Genomic DNA, 9,398 nt, shown 5'->3' with positions numbered 1-9,398 from the left:
GTGACCTTTCATCAGAACTGTTGCCAGAGCTGACATTTCTTGTTTCAGATTCCTAGCATTTAGAATATTATGCTTTTTGTATCCATTTTTAAAAAAAAATGATTTGTCTAAAGCCAAACTTGGGCCATTCATGTTAAGGGTATAGATCCCTTAATATTTGGGTTGGTTTTAATATGAACAAATATTTTGGGGCTTTTGGACAGTTGATCCACAGTGTGCTCTCAGCAGGCATGACCTCTGCTGGGGCTACTGGTAACTAAATAGTTGCAATTCTTGAGAAAGCTACATCTCTCAACAAATTGGAAAATTAAATCAGGTTCAGCTTCCTTCAGTTTCAGGTGATGCCAGGAGCCTGGGTCTGTTGAGGAGACTGGTGGTCCATATGCCACCCACCCATTGCGTAAGGCACAAGGAGATAACTCATCCATTTACTTGCCCCATCCCCGCACCTGAATTTCCCAGTTATTAAGTGGGGTAGAAACACATTAGGTCCAAGTCCATGCAAAATCATAATACCTTAATCCCTGTCACAGAGGTCTATCCCTATCTGTAACCGCAACACTATATTCTGCACCCTCTCCTTTCCTTCTTCTCTACATACTCTATGAATGGTATGTTTTGCTTGTATAGCGCGCAAGAAACAATACTTTTCACTGCGTCCCAGTACATGTGACAACAATACATCAAATCAAATTTTGCCACAGTGGGTCACTGCCTCTGAGCCAGGATTTCTGGGTTCAAGTCCCACTCCGGCCAAGGAAGATATGTTCACAATGTGGCCAGACAGTGTGGGTATCAACTTGTAAATCCTTCCAAAATATGCCAATGGCAAGGCGGTAAGAGTGGGGGAGGTTCCTGGCCAGATACATGATGGAGAGGCAGTGGCGTAGTAGTATTATCACTGGTCTAACAATCCACAGACCCAGGGTAATGCTCTGCGGTTCCAATCCCACCATGCAGATGGTAAAATTTGAATTCAATAAAATATCTGGAATTATAAGTCTACTGATGACCATGAAACCATTGTCGATTGTCGTAAAAACCCATCTGGTTCACTAATATCATTTAGGGAAGGAAATCTGCCGTCCTTACCCGATCTGGCCCACATGTGAATCCAGACCCACAGCAATGTGGTTGACTCTCAAATGTCCTCTGAAATGGAGGACAGTTAGGGATGGGCAATACATGCTGGCCCAGCCAGCAATGCCCACATCCCATACAAATGAACTAAAAAAAAAGAAAGTGAAGCCTTTGATGCACTATCAATTACAACGCGAAGACTTCTGAGAGAGGCAAAACTAATCGGCTTTTATTCACGGAGAACAAGAGCACACCCTTGTAGCTGACCTGGTCTGGACTGAGGCAAGGAGGAGGGACCATCACCTTTATACCCCACTCTGGGAGGAAAGGGAGGGGTCTCAGGTGGAAAGGGAGGAGTCTCGGGCCAGGTGCAGCATGGGTGTGTCCAGGCACATACATGTAGTAACAGTGGTTCACCACAGCCTTAACCATCATCGTGCATAGCTCCAGGCTACAAAAGTGAAAGTGTTATCACAGCAACTTGAACTCCTTTGGGGGTGGCTGGATGGCTAGCATGGGTCAGATTGGTGCCAGCAGCACGGGGTTTGATCCCTGTTCTGGCTGGGGTGGATCAGGATCTGTCTTCTTTCCTTGCCTGTGGTGGTAATCGTAAAGCTGTGGGTTGGACCTGCCATTGGACAGAGAACTTAAGAAGAGCCCCAGCTGGTTGGTCCATTTTGGCCCCACTCAGATGTCAAGTCCATTAGTCCAAGTGAATTGCGCACATCAGTGCAACTTTGGGGAGGAGGTGGAGAAGGAATGTGAACAATTTGTATAGAGTCTTTAACATAACAAAGAATGCCCCCCTTCTGATAAATGCTACTCTCTTGCGAGAATCTATTTCATAGGGGTTGCTCCTCTTCTTCAAATCCAGGAACAGCCCGTGATACTCTCCTCCTCAGCTCTGTATACAAGGTTATGCCCTGATTTTATAACCTTTCATAAGGCATTAATTGACAACTGCTGAGAGCTATGGTGACAGAGCCAAAGTTCTTTGCACAAATAAGTGACTACTGTATTGTAAGTGGGAAAATATTTACACAGGTGTAGGTTAAAAGGAGCAGCCAATAGAAAAACAGGTTAGATTTAAATATTGTTGGAAAGGAAGACACATTGCTGAAGCTTTTCATCTTGATCTCATCAGGACAAACACAAGAATGCCAAATTTCAAATGATCACAACAATTTATACTGGAGGAGAAAAGGCTGCTGATTGGTTGGCCAGTCAACTCTGATTGGCTGAGGTGTTGCCATGGAGAAAGCAACAGGTAACTCCCCAAACTCCCAGGTCAGTCCAAAAAAGCACAAGGCTTGAGCATATTCCTTTTGTTTGCAGAAAATGTGTCCCTGCGTATGAATGTATGTTGTTTATAGCAAGCAATAACTGAGTCATGTTACAAGCTCAACTCATTATTTTAAATTGGTTGTTAGTTTGCAGGTAGCAGGAAACATTTTGGTCTGGAGAATATGGTCTGTACTCTGTCTATTATGAACAATCAGAAGTCTCTCAACACCAGGTTAAAGTCCAACAAGTTTATTTGGCAGCACTAGCTTTCGGAGTCTCAAGCTCCTTCATCAGGTGAGTGAGGACTTGTGTTCACAAACAGTGCATATAAAGACACAAACTCAATTTACAAAATAATGGTTGGAATGTGAGTCTTTACAGGTAATCAAGTCATAAAGGTACAGACAATGTACTCGCATTCCAACCATTATCTTGTAAATTGAGTTTGTGTCTTTATATGCCCTGTTTGTGAACAGAACTCCCACTCACCTGATAAGAACATAAGAAATAGGAGCAGGAGTAGGCCATCTAGCCCCTCGGGCCTGCCCCGCCATTCAATAAAATCATGGCTGATCTGAAGTGGATCAGTTCCACTTACCCGCCTGATCCCTGTAACCCCTAATTCCCTTACCGATCAGGAATCCATCTATCCGTGATTTAAACATATTCAACGAGGTAGCCTCCACCACTTCAGTGGGCAGAGAATTCCAGAGATTCACCACCCTCTGAGAGAAGAAGTTCCTCCTCAACTCTGTCCTAAACCGACCCCCCTTTATTTTGAGGCTGTGCCCTCTAGTTCTAGTTTCCTTTCTAAGTGGAAAGAATCTCTCCATCTCTACCCTATCCAGCCTCTTCATTATCTTATAGGTCTCTATAAGATCCCCCCTCAGCCTTCTAAATTCCAACGAATACAAACCCAATCTGCTCAGTCTCTCCTCATAATCAACACCCCTCATCTCTGGTATCAACCTGGTGAACCTTCTCTGCACTCCCTCCAAGGCCAATATATCCTTCCGCAAATAAGGGGACCAATACTGCACACAGTATTCCAGCTGCGGCCTCACCAATGCCCTGTACAGATGCAGCAAGACATCTCTGCTTTTATATTCTATCCCCCTTGCGATATAGGCCAACATCCCATTTGCCTTCTTGATCACCTGTTGCACCTGCAGGCTGGGTTTTTGCGTCTCATGCACAAGGACCCCCAGGTCCCTCTGCACAGCAGCATGTTGTAATTTCTTTCCATTTAGATAATAATCCAATTTGCTATTATTTCTTCCTGATGAAGGAGCTTGAGACTCCGAAAGCTAGTGCTGCCAAATAAACCTGTTGGACTTTAACCTGGTGTTGTGAGACTTCTTACTGTGCTTACCCCAGTCCAACGCCGGCATCTCCATATCATGAACAACTGAAGGAACATGCTGTTTGATTCAATCAGCCAGTTGTAGGCCCAACAACTTCAGCTGCTTCATCAATGACCTTCCTTCCATCCTATAGTCAGAAATGAGGATGTTTGCTAATGATTGCACAATGTTCAGCACCATTCGCTCCTCAGATACTGCCTCCATATGCTGCAAGACTTGGACAACATTCAGGCTGGGCTGATAAATGGCAAGTAACATTCATGGCAGGCAAGTTCCAGACAATGACCATGTCCAAAGAGAGAATTTAACCATCACCCCTTGACATTCAATGGCATTACCATTGCTGAACCTCCCCGCCCCCCCCCCCCCCCCCCCCCTCACCCTCACCCCACTATCAACATCCTGGGGGTTACTGTTGACCAGAAATTGAACTGGACCAGCCATATAAATACTGTGGCTAAAAGAGCATGTCAGATGCTGGGAATCTGCAAAGATTAACTCACCAGAGCCTGTTCACCATCTACAAGGCAGAAGTCAGGAATACTCTCCACTTGCCTAAATGAGTGCGGCTCCAACAACACTGAAGGAGTTCAACACCATCCAGGACAAAGCAGTCTGCTTGATTGGCACCACATCCAACACCTTCAACATTCACACTCTCACACTGACACGTAGTGGTAGCAGTGTGTACCATCTACAAGATGCACTGCAGCAACTCACCAAGGCTCCTTTGACAGCACCTTCCAAGTCCACGACTTTTAACACAGAGGAGGACAAGGTCAGCAGGCATATCGAACATTAAAACCACCACCTGCAGGTTTCCCTTCAATCCTGACTTGGAACTATATCACTGTTCCTTCACAATCATTGGATCAAAATTCTGGAACTGCACTGTGGGTTGCTGCCGTTCAAGGGGTGACAAGGTGACATAATGGTTAGCACTGCTGCCTCACAGCACCAGGGACCCGGGTTCAATTCCGGCCTCAGGTCACTGTCTGTGTGGAGTTTGCACATTCTCCCCGTGTCTGCGTGGGTTTCCTCCGCATGCTCCGGTTTCTTCCCACGGTTCAAAGATGTGCGGGTTAAGTTGATTAGCCATGCTAAATTGGCCCTAGTGTCAGGGGAATTAGCAGGGTAAACATGTGGGGTTACAGGAATAGGGCCTGAGTGGGATTGTGGTCAGTGCAGTCTTGATGGGCCGAGTGGCCTCCTTCCGCACTGTCGGGATTCTATGATTCAAGATTGTGGCTCACCACCACCTTCTCAAGGGCAATTAAGTTTTAAGTTTATTTATTAGTTTCATAAGTGGGCTCACATTAACACAGCAATGAAGTTACTGTTAAAATCCCCAAGTTGCCCCATCCTGGTGCCTGTTCGGGTACATTGAGGGAGAATTTAGCATGGTGAATGCATTTAACCAGCGCATCTTTTGGACTGTGGGAGGAAACCGGAGCACCTGGAGGAAACCCACGCAGACATGGGGAGAATGTGCAGACTCCACAGTGACCCGAGGCTGGAATCGAACACTGGTTCCTGGTGCTGTGAGGCAGCAGTGCTAACCATTGTGCCACACATGGCACTAGGGAGTGAGTGGGCACTGGGGTGTGAGTGGGCACTGGGGTGTGAGTGGGCATTACAAACTCCATTTAAATACAAGGTGGAAGTGTGATGACGTCTGATCAGTGAGCTTAATTCCCACAGCAGCAGAATGGAAATTGAGCGGGCAGACTGAGCCACTTGCCCTTTCCTGCAAGTCAGTGAATGCGGGGACACAGCTTGGCGGAACCGCATTGCTCAGAGAGCCGGACACTGCGGATCCGGCATGGTCAGGGCGGGGGTGGGGATAGGAAGGGAGCAGCTCCGCCATTGGCTGCTGAGAATCGAATCAGATGACGTAGGCCGTGTTTCCGGGGTTTCCCCCCTCTGGAGGGGAGAGGTTACTGGCGGTCATTGACACGCTGTCGTTACTGCTTCCATCCTCACCAGATAGAGCGTGTGCAGGAGAGAAAGGAGACTTTGAGGTAAGCCGGGCTCATCAGTATCTTTCCAGCCTGGAATGATTACTTTCATCAAATCTTTAATTACGTTTATTTATTTTTATAACGTTGGAAATTATATTTAACACGGGTTGCGAAGGGAGGGGGGGGGGTATGAGCTTTTCTCATGAAGTCTCGTGGTCTTTCATTTTGGTGTAGAAAATGACCTTTTTAAGTCTCCTCTTTATATATGAAATTTTAAAAAATAGAAGCCGGTTAAATTTAAAAAGATGAGGCGTCACTGCGTCTTAAGTACTCGTCATCTGTGGGCAGATCTGCATGAGCCTGATCCCTGTGTTTCTGATCAGTCAGTGTCTGGTTGAACATTTTGCAGACAGCGAAGTGAGCAGCTCGATGCGGAAGGAACGCCGCTGAGGTGAGATCTGGCGCCACGTTCTAAATTGGAACGCTGATACACCGTGCTCGCAGCTGGATACACCGCCACGTTCTAAATTGGAACGTTGATACACTCCGCGCGCAGCTGGATGCAGCCAGGTAATGTACAACCTGTGTCATTGCCTCCTGGGCGCCTGACACTCTCTCCCTGGCCCCATTCACTGAAGACTTGACATCCATTTATGTGGCCAGCTTTGGCTGTGTTCGCGGCTCCTGCTTGCTTACGCGTTTTACTCGCATTGAAGTAAAACATTGGCTGTTATATGGCCTGCCCTTCTCTCTCTCTCCGCCCCCTCCCCCTAAAGTGTTGTCCATCGTTAATTTTCTCCAGTTGGAAAGTGGTTTAAATTAAAAGCCACTCTTTAAATTTAAGAGGGTACGTTGACACTTCTTTCTCTCTCCCGCCTCTTCACCCCGCTAACCACTCCCGCCCCAACACCAAAAGGCAGTTTTCAATTCCCACTTCTGCCTTTTGGTCGACTGTACTTTTGTTTTTCGAAGGTGGTTGTTCAGAAAGCAATGGGAATATTGATTTTTTTTTCTGCTTGGGTGATGAAGCCGTTTAAGAGACAAAGATAATTAAACTAGGTTTATCAGGAGATGATGCCATGTAAGACTTCTGTATCATAACATCATGTAGCACAGAAGGAAGCATTTGGCATGGCTGTTTCTTTGAGAGAGCTGTCCATTTTGGTCCTGCACTCACCCATTCCAAAATAACTGCACATTAGCCCTTAACACAAATTAGTGTGGATTTATTCATTAGAGCCTGGCATGACATCTGTTCCCACTCCTGCACTGTTACCTGTGGTGTCCACCAAATATCTATCCTTGACCACCTCAGCTGCATGCTGCCTGCTCTGTGACATCTGAGAGGTGATGCACTCAGGCAGGACAAACAGGGCAAGGGAATTAATGATGATTGTCAGGACCCTGGGAAGCACTGAGAATCAGAGGGATCTTGGAATCATAGAATCCTACAGTGCAGAAGGAGGCCATTCCGCCTATCGAGTCTGCACCAACCACATTCCCACCCAAGCCCTATCCCCATAACCCCATGCATTTACCCTGTTGGTCCCCTGGACACTAAGGGGCAATTTAACATGGCCAATCCACCTAATCCGCACATCTTTGGACTGTGGGAGGAAACCCATGCAGACATGGGGAGAATGTGCAAACTCCACACAGACAGTGACCCAAGCTGGGAATCGAACCCAGGTCCCTGGTGCTGTGAGGCAGCAGTGCTAACCACTCTGCCATTGTGCCATCCATCTGTCCTACTACCTTAAGGGATGGGTGTGCATGTACACCCATCTCTTAAGGTAGTAGGACAAGTGGATAAAGTGGTTAAGAAAGCATTTGGTGTACTTGCCTTTATTAACCGAGGCATAAGAGTTTAATGGTAAGCAGGTTATGCTGGAGCTATTTAAAATGTTGCTTGGCCACAGCTAGTATATGTGTGCAGTTGTGGAATGCACATTATGGGGGGGATGTGATAGCATTGGAAAGGGTGCAGAGGAGATTTACCAGAATGTTGCATGGGTTTTAGTTATGAAGAGAGGTTGGATAGGCTGGGTTTGTTTTCCTTGGAGCAGAGGAGGCTGAGAGGGGACATGATTGAGATGTCTAAAATTGAGGGTTGTAGATAGAGTAGACAGGAGGAAACTTTTTTTCCCCTTGGTGGAGGGATCAGTGACCAGGGGGCACAGAGATTTAGGATAAGGGGTAGGATGTTTAGAGAGGAGCTGAGGAAAAAATCTTTTCAATCGAGGGGAGTGGGAGTCTGGAACTCTCGGCCTGAAAGGGTAGTGGAGGCAGAGCCCCTCGTAACATTTGGGAAGTATTTAAATAGGCACTTGCGATGGCACGCAAGGCTATGGACCAAGTGCTGGAAAATGGGATTAGAGTAGCTAAGTGGTTTGTCTTTGACTGGTGCAGATATGATAGGCCAAAGGGCCTTTTTCTGTGCTGTATACATCTATGATTCTGATCTAAGAGTCAGTATATGCTGACAGCAGCACCTAGCTGTACCTCACCAGTATGTCCTTTGATCCCCTCCACTGTCTAAATGATCAGATTTCTTATCTGACATCCAGAACTGGCAAAGCAGAAATTTCCTCCAATTAAATATTGGGTAGACCTGAAGCATTGGCTTGATTCCCCTCTGCAAAATCTGCTGACCGACTCCATCCCACTTCCTACCAACTGTCTGAGGCTGAAAAAGGATCATTAACAGCCCTGATGTCATCTTTGACCCCGAAGTATGACTTCAGACCACATCCATGCCATCACTAAGGCTGTAAGAGTTTTAACAACACCAGGTTAAAGTCCAACAAGTTTATTTGGTAGCAAATACCATTCGCTTTCGGAGCGCTGCTCCTTCGTCAGATGTGACCACTCCATGGTGAAATTTGAATTCAATAAAAACCTAGAATTAAATCTAATGACCATGAAACCACTGTCGATTGTTGATAAAACCCAATCTGGCTCACTAATGTCTTTCAGGGAAATCTGCTGTCTTTCCCTGGTCTGGCCTACATGCGAAACCAGACCCACAGCAATGTGGTTGACTCTGAAATACCCTGGAGGGTGGGTAATAAATGCTGGCTCTAGCAGCGATGCCCACATCCCAATAATGAATTTTTAAAAATTTCCCCTCTAAATCTCTCCCTCTCCATCATCCTCTAGGTTGCTTTTTAAAATATATCTTTTCAACCAAGCTTCTGCACACTCGGCCTAGTATCTAGTTGTGTTGCTTAATGTCTGAATTTGTTACACAGTACTCACGTAAAGTACGTTAAGACATTTTACTGCATTAACAATGGTATGTGTGTGTGCGCATGCATAAATTCTTGACTGAAATAACATCAAATCAAATTAAATCCTCTCTCTGTGGGTGGGGTGGGAGGGAATTTCTGGCTTTTTCCTCTAGATTTTTTGCCAATTGTTTTAAACCTGTCATTTCTCATCATTGAATCACTGCTGGAGGAAACAGTTTATAGAGGGTGCAGTAAGTTTGCTACCATAACTTGTTTGGACAGTGTCTTTTGCATAGTAAACTGCCTCGATGTTTCAAAGAACAAAGAAAATTACAGCACAGGAACAGGCCCTTTGGGCCCTCCAAGCCTGCACCGACCATGCTGCCCGACTGAACTTAAAGCCCCAGCCCTTCCGGGGACCGTATCCCTCTATTCCCATCCTATTCATATATTTGTCAAGATGCCCCATAAAAGTCACT

At 46.0% G+C, this 9,398-nt stretch overlaps 1 protein-coding gene across 4 annotated transcripts in view; it reads left to right on the top strand.

The window, feature by feature from the left end:
- The first annotated feature begins 5,658 nt into the window (after window positions 1-5,658).
- The window catches only part of acsl4a (acyl-CoA synthetase long chain family member 4a), a 73,750-nt gene continuing 70,010 nt past the window's right edge, over window positions 5,659-9,398 (top strand). For 2 of the 4 annotated variants that reach the window (XM_078211923.1, XM_078211919.1), the window contains exons 1-2: window positions 5,659-5,749; window positions 6,099-6,140. The gene's annotated coding sequence lies outside the window, so the exon portion shown is untranslated. Of the gene's footprint in view, window positions 5,750-6,098; window positions 6,260-9,398 lie in introns of all 4 variants that reach the window. The other 2 variants (XM_078211922.1, XM_078211918.1) reach the window with 1 other exon arrangement.

Source organism: Mustelus asterias, chromosome 4 (genome assembly GCF_964213995.1).
Source record: "Mustelus asterias chromosome 4, sMusAst1.hap1.1, whole genome shotgun sequence".
Lineage (NCBI taxonomy): Eukaryota > Metazoa > Chordata > Chondrichthyes > Carcharhiniformes > Triakidae > Mustelus > Mustelus asterias.
This window is presented reverse-complemented; position numbering and strand designations above follow the sequence as displayed.